Source organism: Rhincodon typus, chromosome 31 (genome assembly GCF_021869965.1).
Source record: "Rhincodon typus isolate 14 chromosome 31, sRhiTyp1.1, whole genome shotgun sequence".
Lineage (NCBI taxonomy): Eukaryota > Metazoa > Chordata > Chondrichthyes > Orectolobiformes > Rhincodontidae > Rhincodon > Rhincodon typus.
The window spans coordinates 6,162,819-6,183,694 of NC_063362.1; the positions used below are offsets into that span (position 1 = coordinate 6,162,819).

At 42.0% G+C, this 20,876-nt stretch overlaps 1 protein-coding gene across 2 annotated transcripts in view; it reads left to right on the forward strand.

Annotated features, from left to right (window-relative positions):
• The first annotated feature begins 3,569 nt into the window (after nt 1-3,569).
• spsb1 (splA/ryanodine receptor domain and SOCS box containing 1) overlaps nt 3,570-20,876 on the forward strand; it is a 58,729-nt gene continuing 41,422 nt past the window's right edge. For both annotated transcript variants that reach the window (XM_048615061.1, XM_048615060.1), the window contains exon 1: nt 3,570-3,728. The gene's annotated coding sequence lies outside the window, so the exon portion shown is untranslated. The remainder of the gene's footprint in view (nt 3,729-20,876) is intronic.

A 20,876-nucleotide genomic window follows, 5' to 3' on the forward strand; every position in this document is an offset into this window, starting at 1 on the left:
CAGTTGCTTAAATGCAACCCTACCCCTTCCCCCAATCCTCACCCCTGTTGTATGTGACAGTGCAAGCCAAGATGTTCTGAGGAGGGTAGGCAACTTAAAATATTTCGAGTGCTTCACTCTGAATTTGAACTCCGGCTTCTTTCATGTTATGAGGTTCAGCGGTAACGAGACACTAATTGGAGCAAGACCCTTCATGGCGGAATGCACTTTTTAAGGGATTGGGCAAAGTGGTCTGGGCGTGGTGTTTTTACGATGACTTGTTCTTACTACCAAAAGGCAGTCAGTACTTTTTTTCCCATGGCTATAGAAATTTAAGCTTAATATTTAGCCCATGCAAAATTCCTGAAATCTTTTTTTGAGCAGAGGATTGTGGAAAGCTGCCAAAATTGTTATGCCTTCATGTGACGGAATTCCAATTCTGGCATGTTTCAGTAATTGTTGCTTTGTTATGTATGTGTAAGCTTTATTTTAAGAGTTCATTTCATTTTTCTTTTTTGAGAGGTTCTAAAGTTAACTATTTCAGGTCTTTGCTGCAATTCCAGTGTTTGCATTATTGGAACTCTTTCCACCGCTTTTTTTAAAAAAAAGTTACCAGTGAAAGCAATGGACTCCTCCCTTTGTTATTGCATAATGAGTAACCAACAGTGGAAAAAGTATTTGTTTCAGAGATAGTAGGAACTGCAGATGCTGGAGAATCTGAGATAACAAGGTGTAGAGCTGGATGAACACAGCAGGCCAAGCAGCATCAGAGGAGCAGGAAGGCTGACGTTTCGGGTCTAGACCCTTCTTCAGAAATGGGGGAGGGGAAGGGGGTTCTGAAATAAATAGGAAGAGAGGAGGAGGCGGATAGAAGATGGATAGAGGAGAAGATAGGTGGAGAGGAGACAGACAGGTCAAAGAGGCAGGGATGGAGCCAGTAGAGGTGAGTGTAGGTGGGGAGTTAGGGAAGAGATAGGTCAGTCAAGGGGGTGGGATGAGGTTAGTAGGTAGGAGATGGGGATGGGGGTTTGAGGTTGGAGGACAGGATAGGTGGGAAGAAGGACAGGTTAGGGAGGCGGGGGCGAGCTAGGCTGGTTTTGGGATGTGGTGGGGGATGGGAGATTTTGAAGCTTGTGAAATCCACATTGATACCATTGGGCTGCAGGGTTCCCAAGCAGAATATGAGTTGCTGTTCCTGCAACCTTCGGGTAGCATCGCTGTGGCCATGCAGTAGGCCCAGGATGGACATGTCGTCTGCAGAATGGGAGGGGGAGTTGAAATGGTTCGCGACTGGGAGGTGCAGTTTATTGCGAACCGAGCGTAGGTGTTCTGCAAAGCGGTCTCCAGGCCTCCGCTTGGTTTCCCCGATGTAGAGGAAGCCACAACGGGAACAGCGGATGCAGTATACCACATTTAGCAGATGTGCAGGTGAACATCTGCTTGATGTGGAAGGTTTTCTTGGGGCCTGGGATTGGGGTGAGGAGGGAGGTGTAGGGGCAGGTGTAGCACTTCCTGCGGTTGCAGGGAAAAGTGCCAGGTGTGGTGGGGCTGGAGGGGAGTGTGGAGCGGACAAGGGAGTCACGGAGAGAGTGGTCCCTCCGGAAGGCAGATAAGGGTGGGGAGGGAAAAATGTCTTTGGCGGTGGGGTTGGATTGCAGATGGCGGAAGTGTCGGAGGATGATGCGTTGGATCCGGAGGTTGGTGGGGTGGTAAGTGAGGACGAGGGGGATTCTGTTTTGGTTGTTATTGCGGGGAGGGGGTGTGAGGGATGAGATGCGGGAGACACTGTTGAGGGCGTTCTCGACCACTGAGGAGGGGGGAAGTTGCGGTCCTTGAAAAACGAGGATATCAGAGATGTACCGGAGTGGAATGCCTCATCCTGGGAGTAGATGTGTCTGAGGTGAAGGAATTGGGAATAGGGGATGGCATTTTTGCAGGAAGGTGGGTGGGAGGAGGAGTATTCTAGGTAGCTGTGGGAGTCGGTGGGCTTGAAATGGATATCGGTTTCTAAGTGGTTGCCAGAGATGGAGACAGAGGTGTCCAGGAAGGGGAGAGAGGTATTAGAGATGGTCCAGGTGAACTTAAGGTTGGGGTGGAAGGTGTTGGTGAAGTGGATGAACTGTTCGAGCTCCTCGTGGGAGCACGAGGCGGCGCCGATACAGTCGTCAATGTAACGGAGGAAGAGGTGGGGTTTAGGGCCGGTGTAGGTACGGAAGAGGGATTGTTCCACGTCACCTACAAAGAGGCAGGCATAGCTTGGGCCCATGCGGGTACCCATGGCCACCCCCTTTGTCTGTAGGAAGTGGGAGGAATTGAAAGAGAAGTTGTTGAGGGTGAGGACGAGTTCAGCTAAGCGAATGAGGGTGTCAGTGGAGAGGGACTGGTCGGGCCTGCGGGACAAGAAGAAGCGGAGGGCCTTTAGGCTGTCTGTATGGGGAATGCAGGTGTATAGGGACTGGATGTCTGGTAAAGATGAGGTGTTGGGGACCAGGGAATTGGAAGTTCTGGAAGGCGTGGGTGGTGTCACGGACATAGGTAGGGAGTTCCTGGACCAAGGGGGAGAAAATGGAGTCTCCTCTCCACCTATCTTCTCCTCTATCCATCTTCTATCTGCCTCCCCCCTCTCTATTTATTTCAGAACTCCCTTCCCCTCCCCCATTTCTGAAGAAGGCCCGAAACACCAGCCTTCCTGCTCCTCTGCTGCTTGGCCTGCTGTGTTCATCCAGCTCTACACCTTGTTATCTCAGTGGAAAAAGTATTTTGCATCCTTGTGAATTTTGTGGTGTGAATGTGCTGTGGCTGCTCTGCATTCATGCTTGTTAATATCAAAAAAAGGAGTTAATTGTGAAATTGTCATTTGGCTTGCTGATCAGAACCTGAGAATGTGTGATGTAGGTTGTCATCACCTGTTTTATATTGTTTTTACACTTTTTTTTTTTAATTCTCCTTGCCCTGAACTGGCTGAAGTTTGTTATAATTTTTAGTTCTGTTGGCATGAAGAGGTCTCTTGTTGTTGGTTTTTTTTGCAGCATCTATAATCTGTACAGAACAAGTGACTACATCTATTTCCTGGTTTAATCTCCTTCCTAACACTGCATCATTCTCCTTCCAAACAAAATCATATCTTTACACCAAATTCCCAAGTCCAAAACTAAGATCACTTAGTGACATTTGAGACCACTTCAAGTATAGGTGATATGTTCTGATTATGCTAAAAAATTGTGGCTGAACCAAAACTTGCACCTGCTTCAAGTTGACTTTAACTTATGTTGCCATTTCTACACATCACATTGATCAATGAGCAACTCGGTGGAATAAACTCCTCATTCAAAACAAGGTTGAATTCTGAATAACTGAACATATTTATAGGTGATTGTAAAAATGTAGCTAAACTTGACTGGCAACTTTAAGTATTTGTTGGCATAAAAATAAAATGTGCATTGAAGAATATCCAGCAATCTGTTTGGACTGGGTTATTAGCAATGAAATGTAGGTGTAGATTTTATGTACACATTGTGGGTTGCTGGAAATATGGTTTTTTTTTTTCCCCTTGTTCTAACGGAGTAGTTTTTGGTTTTGTTTTGGAACAGATTGGACCAGGAGGATTTGTGCAATTAAATTTTGACAAGTCAACGCCACCAGTTTCAGAAGGGGATTAAGGCTTCAAGAAGAGACCTGCAGATTTTTAATCAACCTGCTCAGAATTTCTGAGGAAGGTGGGACTTGAACGTGGATCTTCTGACCCTGAGGTAGGGACACTATCGCTGCGTTGACTTTTTGATTTATTGTAGTCACATGTACCTAAGTACAGTGAAAAACTTTGTTTTGCAAGCAGTACAGGCAGATCATAGCAAACAAGGGCATACCAACTGTAGAGCACTTAGAGGCCCACAAGGTTACGCCTGTGCAGGAAGTGCACAAAGCAAGATCAACATTAGAAACAAGCCCTTCAAGAGGAGACCTGATATGCTGACATTGATGTAGTCATGGCCTCTGCTCCGATGTAGAGAGTTACATTCCAAAATTTGTAGACGATCTATGTATTCTGAGGAAAATGATGTAGGACTTTAGAGGGCATCAATGTAAGTTGGTGGAAGGATCAAGAAATAGCAGATAAAATTTTATTGTAGAGAAGTATTCACTTTGGAAAGAATGACAAACAATTTTTTGAAGACTTTTTTTTTTTAAAGACTGACCTGTTCAGTGATGTCTTTGCACAGGTGGGACTTGAACCCAGGCTTCCTGGCTTTTCAGCTTTCCCACTGCACTATTGAGATCTTTTAGAATGACCATTTTTAAACTGAAATAGTTCAAGTGGGTGCAGGCACAGAGATTCCCATGTACAGAAATCATAAGTGACTGGACAAGCTGAGAGAATAGTTAATGTCTGGGCCTTGTGGCACAGTGATAGTTTAACAAACTCCCAAGCCAAAATGTCATAGTCAAGTCCCGCCTCTCCTGGATGTGTATCTTTTAACTTGTCCAAGTGATTGATTTTGGACAAGCATTTTGCATCCTGGGGTTTATCAATAGAGGCACAGTATTTAAAAAATTAAGGAAGTCGTAATTCTGCCAAAAAAAATTAGTTTGACCTAGATTGGAGTATTGCATCCAGTTCTGGGTGCCACATACTGGGGAGGATGTGAAAGCATTAGTGCAGAAAAGATTGGCTCTGGTAGATGAGGAACTTCAATTTCAAGTTGGACAAGCAGTAGTTATCTCTTTTGCTCTCCCAGGAAGTTTGAGAGGAGCTTTGTCAAAATCATGACCAAAGACAGCATGAAATGCTGATATCCTGGGTGGATGGCTGGAGAACCTGCCACCACAAATTTGAGGTAACTGGCAGAAGAAGTGACGTGAGGATTTGTGGTGCTTTGCACATCCCAACCTTTGTGTGGTGGAAGTGGGTTTAACTAAGATTTTTTTCAAAGGAATTGGATCATTGTCTGCCTGAATTGAAATCTTAGGGCAAAAGGCAGGGGAGTGGTCTAAGTTGAATTGCATCTTCAGGGGGTTAGCATTGACAGGGAGGAGCTTAGTGGCCGCCTCTTTGCTATAACCATTTTCCCTCTTCTGTAGAAAGTTTTTTATAAATATTAGTGATCATGACACTAAAGGAACCCTCTTTTCCTTGGACTAGGACTTTCTTTCTTTGTTTGTATCGCCCAAAATGGAGAGACAGGGCCTTGGGGCCTTAGTTCATCACCTAATCTTGCAGACAATGCCTCCAATAGGACAGGAATACTCTGGAATCACATCAAAGTCAGCAGCGTTGGATTGTGAAGCCTTTTGGATAGGGTTTCTCACTTAGCTAAAGTTGCCACTGTCTCTTTTTTTTTCTCTTTGGTTAAAAAGCCTCTAACGTATACTTGTGTGGCACACCACTCACCACATCCTCCGTCTGAGAAACTTCCTTTAGACCCTGTCTATCAATATGACCGCATTCTCTTCAATTTTTAATCCGCCTTTTTCTGTGGTATCTTATCAGATGCTGCATAAAATACACACAAAGCCACACCCACTGTACTTGCTATCCTGCTTTTTTTTTCTCTTTCATGGAATGTGGGTCTCACTGACACAGTGCACTAACAAATACTGGCCTTAATTTGTCCTTCTTTTAACTGTGAGTGGCTTGCAGGGGCATTTTGGGGGGCAATGAAGAATGAACCATGATCCTGTGGATCAGGAATCCCATGTAGGTCAAGGTTGGTAAATGTCTTTAGGAAAGGACATTGGTGACCCAGATGGGTGGTTACAAAATGTGGCCGTTATGGTCACAATTACTGAAACTTGTTCTTGCATAGCCAGACTTGCTGACTGCTGTGGTTATTAGCTTGTGCCTTTGAACTGCAAGTCGAGTAACTCTTGGAACCCGGCCAGGTTTCTGGAGAAACATTTACCACTTGGAGGTATGCTTGGCCCCAAAAAAAATTGATGTTGTTAATAATTCTGTTCTCTACAGTCTCTTATAGTACTCTAGTAACTTTTTTAATTTGGGGGCCTGTATTTACCTACTGTTATGGTCCCGGCTAATGTTATTATTGGACAAGTCTGATCCTAGACTGAAATCCTGGCTTGTGGTGGTATTTTAGTGAAACAGGCATGTAATGCTATAGATCTGGTGCATTTATTACACAAGAAATGAGGATCCGATAAACTAAATGGTTTCCATAAGCACAATTTTTGAGAGATTTTGAAAGTCAAAGAAATACAATCCTATCTATCCCAGCATATTACAATACTTGAGTGCAAGAGAGCAGGTGCTGTTTTACCATACCTTTTAAAGTAGAATTGAGCTTGATAATCTTTTGACTATTCACACTGGAGCTTATTTGAAGTTGGGAAACTAACCCTTTTATGGTTCTAACCAAACACCCTTTTTTTTTGGGTTGGGACTTGTAAACAAAAAAAGCCCTTGCACTGAGTTAACCCATGTCTTAACTTTCTGTTCATCAATTAGTTCTTTAGAAGAACTATTTGTTTCATGCATCAAACTCCCAACCAGGACTTCTTCTGTGAACTACAAAAACTTTCCAAGTTATGGGCTTCCCCCTAGGGCAAAGAAAAATCCTGACTCCTCTAAACAAATGCAAGCTAATGCTCGTTCTTCAATGTTTCTCAGTCTGTAAGTAAAACTCCTTCTCCTTCAATGCAAACCAAACCCCATTATCATGCTTTAGATTATTTTATACTTTTTATATAAAAAGCATGACTGCAGAAATGCTGACTAGTTGATCATTAAACCACCTTGTATGCTGAACCAGTGACGTATGGGTTCTGGGGCAAAGTCCAAAATATCAAATGATACAGCAACAAAACATTTATACCTTTAATATTGCAGCAATATGTCGGTGGGGTGGGAGGGAGAGATGCATGCCTGCCTTGCATCATGCTGCTCTCGCTCTCGCTTCAGTATTTTGCCTGACTTCCCTCTGGATCCTTTGGATGTAAACTGGCTGGTCACAATAATTTATATTTGTTTTGAAAAAAGCTAATGTTAAATGTTTAACCTGTGACTTTTTTTTTGTTTGACACTAATATATTGGTTAGCCATACCATTCCCTTTTTTTTTTTTCAAATCAGGTTTACAAAAATTCTAGTTTCCCCTTGCACTGCACTAAACATAGTTGAGCTTTATTTTCTTAACTATCTGCTGACATACGGTGACCAAGGAAGGAGTGCTCACAGTTTAGAAAAACCTTGCACTTTGCAATTGTGCACTTTCACCAACAAGCCCATAAGCATTCACCTACACTTGAAATTTTCAAGTAGGATTGAAATAATGTATCCTAAGACAGTGGATAAAATGAATCCGTCAATACTTTTAATCGACCTGCTCAGATTTACTTACTTACCACTGCGACAGGTGGGACTAGACTAGATACCTGGGCATCCTGGCTCAGAGATAGGGACACTACAACTTCATCACATGCCCAATGAAACAGTGGGGACTAGTAAATGTGATTAACCATAGAGGAGATCCCTGACTTGAGTCCAATCCCATCCATGGTTCTAGTTTTTAAAAACTCAACAAACTAACTTTTCTTTCCTGTACTTGTAACACCTAATTTTCTGTTCACAAGTCTGAGCACAACACAGGACAAACTGACTGGCTAACAGAACCTGGGGCTGCCTGTATGTGGATTTCCAGTTTTCCTCCTGTATCTTAATAGTGGAATCTTTTTGAGCATGTAGGAGAAAACTCCCAAGTATCTTTTTCAGTGAGTACAATTCTACCATGTTTACAGGACAGTGCTGTCGACCTACTGATGCCTGCCTGCAGGAACCACGTTTTGAAATATTGCTATGCACTTTGAACCTGTAAATGTGACTAATCACAAGAACAGTTTCTGTTGCAAATAGGTGATTTTATAGATGCTGATGGTCAGTTCAGTGAAATTTCATTTGTGGTAATTTTTTACATTCAGAAAATAGATTTATGGCAAACTCTGTTAAGAGACAGGATGGAGGAAGGGGGAGGGACTCTGTCCATAGCAATGACAATGGTGTTTAAAGAGCCTCTTGGGGGATAAATTTTCAGTTGAGTACCAGTCTGGAATTGGCAAACAAATAGCCATCCGATTAAAATAGCACTTGGTTGTCAACTCCCATTTCACCCATAATGTGCTTTATTTGAACCTTCCTGAAATGTCACTGAGTGGAGTGTGGCTTTGGAGAGTCCAGTTTTGATGTGTCCTAGCTGTCTGACATCCCAGTGGCCATTTGGACATTTGGGCTGGTTCATTTTCTGTTTGGGGTATAAATTCCCAATTTTTTTTTTTTTTTTTGGTCTCTCCATTCTCTTCTGGAATGTAATTAACACCATCTATCACAAAATGCTCCAATGAGCATTAATGCCACAGTGGCTTCCTTGTAAATGATACATGGTCACATGACACAACTCAATGCTTCAATTAAAATTTAAGTATGTGCAAAATGATAAGACTAATTGCCTACCAATGTCTCTCTGGCTTATTTTACAGGGTTTCAAAAAGCCTTTTGTTTTCAAACTATTAAGATCAGCTAAATGAGTTCTTTTGTTGAAATGGTTGATACAAGTCACCGTCAGAGGTCCATGATCTGCCCTTGTGCCAGCTGTGTGACTTTCAGATGCTTAAGGGTTTTTCCAGATCCAATCAGCGAAGTATGTGGAGCAATGCAGTTCGTTGACTTAGACGCAATCTGCATGACTGTTTTGTTTTATAATTGTTACGAAGAAGTCTTCACTTCTATCTTTTTAAAATATCAATGGAAAGAACTCTTAGACAAGTTCTTCCCCCCCCCCCCCCGGGATGGGGCAGTCCAAAACTAGAGGGCATAGGTTTAAGGTGAGAGGGGAAAGTTTTAAAACGGACCTAAGGGGCAACTTTCACACAGCAGGTGGTGCGTGTATGGAATGAGCTGCTAGAGGAAGTGGTGGAGGCTGGTACAATTACAACATGTGAAAGGCATCTGGATGGTTTACTTGAATAGGAAGGGTTTTGAGGGATATGGGCCAAATGCTGACAAATGGGACTAGATTAATTTAGGATATCTGGTTGGCATGGTTGAGTTGGACCGAAGGTTCTGTTTCCATGTTGTACACCTCCATGTCACTGCATCCCATGATAATGGAGATAAACCTATTTTCATGCTCTTGTATTTTGGGTTTGAATAATTGAAAAAGACTGCAGTGTCAAGAATTTACAATGTACATAACCTGTCTCTCTTATGGAGACTTTTTAAACCACTAGTACAAAAGGAAATTCAAGCTGTGTCCTCTTGAACCCCCTCGGCCTCTGTGTCGCAGCTGATTCAGGATTTCCGTAAATAACAGCCATCTGTTACAGTCGTAAGTGATTCTCTCTCAGCTGTCTGAGCTGGAATCCTTTTCTCATAATATTTGTTTTACAACTACGACTACGGCGGTCACATCACGACATACCTTGGGCTCATTTTACATTGCTGCTTCCTATCTCGGCACGTTTTCAGAGTGGAAACATGGAAGGTACCTTGTGAATAGGTGAAGCCATTTTTATTACTGCCTTTAATGTTTATCACTTCATTTTTGTATTCAGGTAAATGTTTGTCTTCTGCTTCTTTCCAGTTAACATGTGGTGCTTTGGCATTCTGACATCACTCTATAATCCAGAATGGGTTTGGTCCCAAACATTCTGGGCTATAGAGGTTTGCGGTGTACTGACATGGCTACTAGTGACTGACTAATCACTTCTGGGATATGGTTTTCTGTTGGGGGTTTTTTTTTTTGTCTTTGTGTTTTTTTTTAATTTTTGTGGTTCTCTACTCAAGTTGCACAATTGACCATGACTTTGCATCAAAACCAGTTTTGTGGTAACTGAGTGAGGTGTCTTTCTCAGTGTTCCTGACTGAGTGGTATTGACTAGCTAGTGCCATTCTAGTGATTATCTGTTAGTTTTGGCATGGACTAGTTAAGTATAGGGTGTCACTTGCTTGGCTTAGCACAGAATGTGCTTCTCTCAGGGCAAGTTTTGGATGTATCTCCATCTGTGCTTGATGGGTTTCTTCTGTAGAACCAACAGACAAGCTAATTGTTCATTTGCTTTTTTTTAATGACCTGGTAAAGTACACCGCACTTTCCAAAAACTTAGACTGCAGCTTGTGTATAGAATAGTGATGGCCAATCTGCATACAGTAAGCTCTCAAATGATGTCAAAATGACTCCAGTCTGTTTTTGGAGATTTAAAAGATATAGAAAAGCAGAATAATTTTTCTTTTTGTGCCTTGGTTGCCTTTGGATTTAAGGGCAGATGAGGACTTTGCCTGGTAAATGCTGGCAAATGGGTCTAGGTCAGATTGAGATGTCTGGTCCACATGGATGAACTATGACTAATAGGTGAGATCTTCCATAGCTTGGTGTGTCTCTGCACTGAACTGTAAACTTGTTTGGGAATGGGAGTGAAACCCGCGTTGACAGGTAGCAGACTTGGCCATTTAACACTAAGTGGCAGCATTCAAACTTCCAAGATGCATTTTTTTAAAAAAAAAGTTGTTGCCATTACATTGAGGAATTTTTCACTCCAACTGAATACAATTCTTCAAATGTCACTAGTTCACTGAGGGGAGTAGGAGAGAAAATATCTATGGACATGGTATGTGACAATTTGTTGCAAACTTCAGAGATGATAGTACTGCTGCGAGATGAGATCTTGTCTGGCAGGAAACTTGTGCACCTGATAGTCGGTCGTATTTAGTTACGAGAGATCATCATACACAGAATGTGCTTTGACAAGATAGATACTGAGGACCTGTATTTAACACTGTCTGTCTGCTTTTTTAGTATTGCACAGCCATTGCACATTTTTTTCTTTTTAATTTTCATAACCCTTACCACCTCCCAGTAAGTAGCATGATTACAATGCAGTCAAGAGAACCACAATACAATAGGTCCAGGCATATTCTTTATCTGCCCAAAGTTTTAAAGGTCTTCATACACTGTACACCAAGGCCTTTCTTGTACTTCATGTAATTTTACAAGTACGTGGTATCAATTTTCTTGTTTTCAATTTTTTTTCCTCTCCTGATTCAGTTGAAATTTTCAAGAGGCAAAATACACCAAAAGACAACAGTTGTTTTTTTAGATTAACTTCTTTTTAAGACGAGCAATGATGAAAATTTACATTGCAAAAAATGTTTCTATTTTAATCCAGTGCTTAGGTACACTACACACTACACACTGCATCCTGTCCTGTTCATTAGAATTCCTACAGGTGTGGAACGAGGTCATTAGGCCCATCAGTCCACACCAACCCTCCGAGCATCCCACCCAATCTTGTTGTATCCCCATAACACCCCTTTCTTTCCCCCCACCCCCCACTTCATATGGCTAATCCACCTAACCTATGCACCTTCAAACAGAGGAGACTGGAGCACCTGGAGGAAACCCACACAGACACTGTGCAAAATCCACCCAGACAGTTGCCTAGAGTGGAATTGAACCCAGGTCCCTGGTGTTGTGAAGCAGCAGGGGTAAGCACTGAGCCACTATGCTACCCAACATTAACTTTTCAGAGAGCTTTTCTTTTGGAGAAATGATTTCAAGTAGACCCACCAGTTCCTGTAACACATCATGCTTTCTTAGTATGGGGGGCTCAGATTAGATAATTTTTTTTTTTTTGGTTTCTTTTGGACTATCTGTCTACAGTACCTATATAAAGCAGCTGCTCTCGTGCTGAGCTGCATTCCTTCTGGCAGAATCCTATCCAGTGCTGACTGAGCTCACTGTTGCATCACAACATACCTTGGGTTCACTTTACCTATGCATTTAAACCTTATCGCTATGTGTTTTGGGAGTGGAAGTGCAGAAGGCACCATTTGGCTGGGTGGAATTTTTATTTATCACTGTTTTTATTACTTATTGCTGTTTTGCGCTACAAGTAAATATTTATCTGCTGCAATTTCCTGGTCAAACATCTGTGGTGGCTTGGCATTCTAATATGATTCTATAATCCCAGAAGTGACTTGGCCATGAGTATTCTGGACTGGACAGGTAGCAGTGTAATAACATGACTATTAAGGATTCTTTGACTGTACACTTACAATACAACTCCAAGTTCTAGAAATTAGTTGCTGGAAGGTCATTTTTCTTGAGTTTGGGAAGATTTTGACAAGTTCATTTGCAGAAGAATTCTCTTGTGTATATTTGGCACACCAGTTTATGGTTTTTAACCGACATTCCTAGTTGCTAGTGGAAATTTTTTTTAACCCTTTAAACTAGAAGGGAATTTCCAGTCTCAAGGCAGAGAATCTCCAAAGCCAACTTTTTTATGTTGACACTGAAAAGTCCAAATGTAGTATTGTAGCTCTTTCTTTTTTTGCTGATCACTGTGTGTCATCCAATCTCAGCGCAAAAATCCAGACTGACACTCCAATGTGGAGGTGCCATCTTACTGGATGCAATGTTAGATTGGAGCTCCACCTCCTGCTTGTGTGGTGGAATGGGTCTTTACCTATCCCATGCTTTCAGTTTTTTGAGTCTTCCCCCTGCTCACCCCAAGTCTCCTGGTGAATATGTATAACTTCACCAAAATCTCTAGTTGTTACTGGCAGCTTACTGTGTTTTTTGCCTTGTCACAGTGACTACAGTTTTTTTTAAATTCAAATAATATTTCTTGGAGCTTTTGAGGCATCCAGTGATTTTGGAAAAACACCATTATAAATGCAAATCTTTAAATAAGAAACTTGCAGTGTGTGTTTGCGTGACTGGTTCACTTCCAACATACAAACAGAATGCAGGAATTATCTATTTATTTATAGTTCATGTCAAAAGTTGTCTTAGTGTCGCAGAAAGGTAGCTTAGTTGGCAGAAGGGGTCCTGTGCTCAGCATGATGCCAACCTTTTTTAAGGAGTTGCACCCCTCCCTGTAGTGAATGCTGTAATTAAAAGTGACAGATCTTTATATTAACAGTTTTTTTTCAATATGTGGGCATAATTTATATTTGGGGGAAATGATCTCTATTTAAAGACATGTTTTTTAATGTGTGGCTTCATCTCTAAACTTTTTCTTATCTTGAATAAGCTGATACGTATATAAATAGTCCTAGTTACACAAGGAGAAATTTCCACCTCCCTGTTTAAGCCAGCATTGATTATAACTGCTCTAATCACAAACAGAGCCTGATAAAGTGGTAACATTGTAGTGTTATAATTGCTACACTGGCAGAGATATTAGATCTTATCCTGCCATAAAACTAAATCTGGATGCACTATAAATTTAAGATCCTTTTTTAGTACATCTTAAATTTATATTAACGAATGAACTTAGTATATCCGTTGCATTGTCTACTGGATCACCTATGCCTGTGTGAAAGTGTTCCACTGTTCAAAAAAACACCCTTGTATCCTGTCCTCACATTGACCTCTGCTTTTGCACTGTGGGAATTGTCCTGAACTAAAGATGTCATTCTCATTGTGCTATCTAAGAACATCTGTGTAAGTACTCTGCAATTTGCAATGTGTTCAGTTTCTCAAATGATATTGCCAAACTCTACCTAACCCCTGTCTTGTGCCTCACTGGAGTAATGTGATGGAAATCAAATCCTACTTTCCAGAGTTGTCTTAAAGCTTAAAGGAATTCTGCATACTAAATTCTTTGAAGTGTTATGGCTTTCAGCAAACTGCTGAAGAAAGGACTGAACAGGTTTTCCGTAGGCTTAAAGAGCTCTTTGTTACTGCTGAGAGCAGAGGCTACTCCTTTGCTTGTGGAGATCTGATAGCTTTTTTTTTTATCCTGTTCACACCTCCAAGATGTGCAGCTACCTGGGAGCTGATCACAAACTGGCAACAGGCCAATCAACTGCTTGTTGCTGGCTGAATCTCTACCTGCTCATCCTACCTTTTTTTTTTTTTTTTTAAAAAGAGTCCCGCTTGTCTGCAAAATATGTTTCAACCAATAGTTGAACAAACAGCTGTGTAAATACTACCTGTAATGAGTGTCAGGTTGCTTGCTTCCCAAAATATGCAGCAATCCCTCACTGATCTCTTAGTTTGTAAAACATTTTATTTCCTTTTTTAGTCCACAATCAAAAGTGAAGAAAAATAAAAGACATGATCTTTCCACCTTCAAGGCTGGAGGGTTTTGAAGTTGCAATGATTTGTCATCTTGATTTCAATAGTGATTGTATGTAGCTGCTGGCATGACCGCAAATAAACTTCACTTTTTGAATAGAAATGTTTGGTTGAGCTAGTTAGAATGGATTTCGAGGCCTTTTGTTTCTCTAGTGCTGACCCCTATCTATAGGTTTCTGTTTTCAATGTACGGTGCATCATTTGGAAATCCTGTGAATACAGGAGTGTGAAGTGTGTCATCTGTGTATTGGGGCTTAAACTGTATTTGTTTTACTTCTAAGCTTGTGCAGGGTTCTGCATGTAAAATGTCCTGCTGCAGTCTTTACTGTCAATACTTTACTTTGTTATTGACAGTTTTGTTCATGATGAATCAACATTGCAAAATGATCTCCGAAACAAATTGAAATGTCTAAGTGATGGTGTAACGTTTTGTCATTTCCAGCATCTTAAGAGAAACTTGAACATATTCCAGGACAGTTGTTTTTTTACCTTTTGCACTATAATGTCTGTTCTGTTTGTTTGTCAAACAATTTTTCTTGTAGTGATGGACTATTCCCATCTCCATGTTCTGTTTTCTGGATTTGGACATCTGTGGTGTTTATAAACCATAAACCGAAATAACCAAATTTGCTGGGTGGCCTTCAAATGAAGAAATGGCTGGCAAAATTTCTACTCTTATTACATCAGTGTGGATCTGAAGTAACTTGATGCTACAAATGGAAAAGTATACTTCACGTTAAGCAGTTGATGTAGCAAAGATGCCTATTAAAGCTATTGGCAACCACATTGTACAAGAGGTGGGACTTTTTTTGTAGTTGTGAAGATGTTGGACTGGCCTGCTGGCACATCAGAAACAAGGCATCCTGCTCAATCAATTCAACTCCTTGAATCATAGTAACCGTCAGCTATGTTCCATTTTAAGGTCACCCAAATTACATTGTCAATGGAATTGCACATTTGAATCATTAGAATCCCTACAGTGTGGAAACAGGTCCTTCAACCCATCAAATCCACACCGACCCTTTGAAAAGCATCCCACCCAGACCTACCAACCCCACCCTTTTCCCTGTAATCTTGCATTTCCCATGGCTAACACCTAATCTACACTATATGGGCAATTTAGCACAGCCAATCTACCTATCCTGCACATCTTTGGGAGGAAACTGGAGCACCCGGAAGAAACCCACGCAGACACTGGGAGAATGTGCACACTCCACGTGGACGTTCGCCTGAGGCTGGAATAGAACTGTGCAGTTGTGCTAACCACTGAGCCACCGTGCTGCCCATTGTTGCAAAATCTCTAACTAGATTCCTGATAGTCCTGATGCAGATTCCACAGATACTCCCCCTTTTTTTTTTTATTCTATTCTTTTTTGCTCTGGTCCAGTCTTCAGCTTTGTCTTTGCTTTTGTTCACAAGAACTTGTGTTGGACAGGGTGTCACTGGCTGGCCAGCACTTATTGCTGTTCCCAGTTGCACTTGAAGGTGATGGTGAGCTGTCTGCAGGAACCACTGTAGTCTACGTGCTGTAGGTAGACCCTCAATGCCCTTAGGAAGGGAATTCAGGCTTGTTGACCCAGCAATATGTTTCCAAGCCAGGATGGCAAGTGGCTTGAGGGAAACTTGCAGATGATGGTGTTCCCATGTATCCACTGCTCTTGTCCTTCTAGATGGTTGTAGGTTTGGAAGGTGCTGACTGAGGATCTTTGAATTTCTGCATTGCATCTTGTAGACAGTGCACATTGCTGTTACTGAGCATCACTGATCGATGTTTGTTTGTGGATGTAGTGCCAGATCAAGCAGGCTGCTTTTGTCCTCAATGATATTGAGCTACACTCATCCAGGCAAGAGCGGAATATTCTGTCGCAGTCCAACCTATGCCTTTGTAGATGGTGGACAGACTTTGGGGAATCAGAAGGTGAGTTACTTTCCTTAGCATTCCTGGCCTTGGACTGGCTCTTGTAGCCAATGTTTACGTGGCAAGTCCAGTTGAGTATCTGGTCAATGGTAACCCCAAGGATGTTGGTAGTGGGGGGTTTAGTGATGGTCATGCCATTAAGTGTCAAGGGATGGTGGGCTCTCTCTCTCTCGCTGGAGATGCCATTTGAGTTGAGCAAATGTTACTTACCACTTGTCAGCCCACACCTGGATATTATCGAGAACCTGTTGCATTTGACAATGACTGATTGATTGATTGCTTTAGTAGCTGAGGAGTCGTCATGGATGGTGCTGAAAATTGTGCTGTGCAAGGGAACATTCCCCCTTCGGACCTTTTGTGATGGAGGGACGGTCGTTGATGAAGCAGCTGAAGATGGATGGGCATAGGGTACTACCCTGAAACTCCTGCAGAGATGATGGACGGACGGATTTCCAACAACAATAGTCATCATCCTATGTGCTATAAAATGGCACGCAAAACTACACCCACTTGTTTGGGGAATCTAGTATAATGGAATATAGCCTTAAAGTGGAGTTAGGCATCCTGAGGTTTAAACAAGGAAACGTATTTCTGTGTGCACACTGGTAGAAGTTCAGAATAGCACTTCAAAAACAGCAGCTGATTTTTGGACTTTTTAATTTTTTTAGATTTTAAGATTTAATAAATTTTCAGACAATAGGGAGTTGAGACATTGCTACAATCTTGTTGACTGACACAGGTCAGACAAGTTGCATGGCCAACCTGGGCGTTTTGCCTAGTTAGAGATTGTCACATCTCAGTGGCAGGAAGTGATGTAATTAAGTCAGAGCCATGGAGTTGTATAGCATGGAAACAGACCTGAAGTGTGAAGCTTTTTTAAACTTGTGCAGCACCCTTATACCAGCAAGAGTTCTCCCTTACTCCCAAAAATAATGTAGACTTGTTACAATTCTCGGAAATGGTGTGATTGTTGTATGCTAGTGTATCTATTGAGGTTTGCAAAGCATGAGGACCTTCCTCCACACGTATTGCTTGATGTTTACAGATGAGAGTTCACATTTTGATGTGTGAATGAGGGGAACACGTGGCTGATTATTTCAGGAAACGGTTGCCACCAGCTCACATACCACCCCCACCCATTCCCTGAACCCCCTGCTCGGGGTGAGATCCTGCTATTTTTTAAGACTGTGGATATTTTTATAATATTTCCTAGTGAAGAGTGAGGATTTCTGTACTTTTTATGTTCAAAATTTAGGTTTTTTTTTGGTGAAAGGATTCCTCATCCAACGGCATTATTCATTTTTTTTTCTCTCAACAAGCATTTTGAAGAATCCAATCTTGCATATGTAAGCAAGGAGATTGGCTTGTAGATATTTTCTAATCAACCTGTTCAGCGACTATATAACAATGCACAATGTTATCCTGATGTACCTATGTAAGGTATGATTTGTCTGGGTAGCACACTGAACAGTACTTTTCACTGTATCTCAGTATGTGACAATAATAAATCAAATGAAAAGATGTTGCCTACCTCTGGCCCAGGTGGGCCTTGAATGCAGGCCTCCTGGCTAAGAGGGAGGTTTGCTATTGCTATACCAGTGCTCTGGAAGAAATTTTTGTATCCACTGCTTTATTCCCCTGCTCCCCTTGCTACATACGTGATACAAACCACTTGCTCACCTGGAGAATGAAGCCTATGGGATACCTCAGACTACAATGAGACAGCAGTTTTAGCAAGTTCCTGGGTTACAGGTGTTCAGTAGTAGCCTTGATAGAGACTACATGAGCATTTTAAAATGTACAGACTAGAGACTGAACAAAGCCATGCTTCAACATCTTAAGCCATCTTTTGGTTCGGTTTACTGAGTGTAGATGCAACTGTGTACCCCTCCTAGTTTGGGATCCAATTGGAAAATCTACAATGTTATCAGTGTTTTTCCCTTCATTGCAGCTCAGTAGATTCTTTCCCAGAAATCCATTATCACTAGAACAAATTTTTCATTTCAATGATCTGTAGGTTTTCTCGAGATACAAGTACTTGATGCTGGACTTTTTAACAGGAGAGGACCCAAGCATAGTTGGATTTTGTGCAGAAATGTCTCTTGTGCTATGAACTCTTCAGCCATCTTTCAAAAGGCACAAATGTCATATTTTCATTGCACAGCTTAATGCAGCACATTAACTCCAGCCTGCCTCAAGCCCCTACAATTTGCCTACCAATGTAACGGGTCCACAGCGGATACCATATCCCTAGCCCTGCACTCATCCCTGGAACATCTGGATGTTAAAGACACCTACATCTGACTCCTGCTCATTGGCAATGAGGCAGCTTCACGTTTGCTGCAGAATCAAACCAATTTCTCCAAATTTAGCTGCTTCTTGCTACCTGCCAGGTGAATTTAAAAGAAAGTAGTTTCACTGCAGATTTCTGTTGTTCATTGGTGAACAATGATTAACTCAAGCTACTTTTTAATTGTTTTCGATTTAGCCAAACAAATGTATGTATCAGCCAATGGATGAATGTTTTTGACCTGAAATGGCCTTCAACCCCATTTATCCCCTGCAGACTGATCTCAAAACTCCGTGACCTTGGTCTCAGCTCTGCCCTCTGCGACTGGATCCTCCACTTTCTAACCCACAGGCTGCAATCAGTGAGGACAGGTAACTCCACTTCCTCTACAATGACGCATCTTTGGGAGGCTCCAGTGTTGAGGGTTCTCAGCCCCCTACTGTACTCCCTGTATACCTAGGACGGTGTTGCCAAATTCCAGACAAAAGCCATCTACAAGTTTGCTGACACCACGGTAATGAGACCGATTATCTAGCAGCAACAAATCACACTACAGAAGCAAGATAGTTTGGTGATGTGGTGTAATGAAAACAATCTGTCTCTCGCTGTCAGCAAAACTGGAGAACTGATCACTGACTTCAGAAAGGAGGAGAACTCGTTTTCGCGCTCCACCACCACCACCACCTACATTTGGAACTGAAGTTTAAAGGGTGAAGAGCATCAAGTTCCTCTGAGTGATAACTGACAACCTGTTGTGGACTTCCCACGTAGATGTGACAGTCAAGAAGGCCCAACAATGCCTCTTCCTTGTGGCTCAAAATTTTGCATGTCCATAAGGTCCCTCACCAACTTTTACATTTACATTTAAAAGCATGCTGTCTGGGTGCATAACGACCTAGTATAGCAACTGCTCTGCCCGGGGCCGTAAGAAACTACAAAAGGTGGTGTGCACACACCACACCTTCGTGAAAGCCGGCCTTCCATCCATGGACTCCATTTACACGTGCTGCCACGGGAAGGCGGCCAACACTATCAAAGACCCATCGTGTCCCAGTAGTGACCACCTCCTACAACCTCTTCGATCAGGCATAAGATACAGAAGCCTGAATGCATGCACCAGCAGGTTCAGGAACAGCTTTTTCCCAGCTGTTATCAAACTGAATGGACTCTCTCTAGTCTCAAATAATGCTGATCTTGCTAGTGTTGATCTCACCTAGTGCATGCCCTGTGCAATATAACATGTATGCATCTACATCGTCTTTTTGACCTGTATATCCTTTGCTTACTATGATCTGCCTGTTCTGCTCATAAACCAAGCTTTTCACTTTCGGTACATGTGACAATACATAAATCTCTTTTTAATCCTGTATTTCCACATAATGCACGTACCAAAATAGTCATGTTACAAGAGTGAGACACCTCACTATTCTAACTTCATGTCTGCCTTTCCTTTTTGAGGAAAAGGAACCTGGGAAATGAAGCTGTTGAACTTTTTTTTTTTTTTAAAAAGAGGAGTTTTTCTTTTTTTTTTTTATTCCTAAATTTTCCAAGAATTTGCAGGAGGTCAAAAAAGCAGTCCACCTGTCCTCTGAAATGGGAACAAGGGGTAGGACACTTGAACCTGCTATAGCATTCAGTAAGGTCATGGCTGATCCGTTTTTGGCCCATAACATTTTTTGAGTGACCACCATAACCCCTCCCTTGTGAGGAACAATGATCAATGTCTGAAGATGTTGAAAAAGGAATGATGAGTGGTTGTAGGCAATTGAGATGAACCTAGAAAAGGTGACTTGAAGATTTTTCAGTAAGGGTTGGGCAGACGCTGGATTGATGCTGAGTCTACAGAGGGAATAACCCTTTAACTGCTCCCTTTTTGTGATAGTCGACGGTTATCTATCTTGAGGAAAGAGGTTGGATAAGTTCTGTTGATTTCGAGGCACAAAGGGGTATGGGGAGAAAGCTGGAGTACGGCATTGAGATGAGACGTCTTCCAACTGAATGAATGCTGAAGCAGGACTGACCGGTCAATGCCAGTGCCTAGTTTCTGCTCCTTTTGGGATTATTGAGTTTGTTTTGGGGGCAGGAAGGTGACTGGACGATCTTTTTGCCACAGGTGATTTTTGTGCTATTATGACCCTTGTCCAACCTTTGTACAAGGTTGTATTGTATGGCTTTTAGATCTAGGTGTGTGTATCCTGTACGCTAAGATGCTTGCTGTAGTGGAGAGCAGGGTGCTAGCCAGCCCATTGCTTGACTGGGAAGGTGGTAATTAGTGTAGAAAGCCAGAAGTGAAGGAATTGTTAGCAGGTGTCGAAATGATGACAGTTGGAAAGCAAGTAGGGTAACTTTTTAAGTGGGTATCAGGCTGTTTTAGAAAGAGCTGTCATAGAATAGTCTAATGTGTTTCTGTTCTACATAATTTCCCCCCCCCCCCCCCCCCACCAAGTAGACTAGGAAAAGAAGCTTCAGCTAAGACCTAGTACTCCTATTGATTCTAAAGTCAAGCACTAGAAATTGAGCTGTTAATCACCAAACTGGGCACAGAGCCTTGGTGCACTAATGTATAAAGCTACTCTGTAGAAACTCTTGTTAAACTTCCCAGT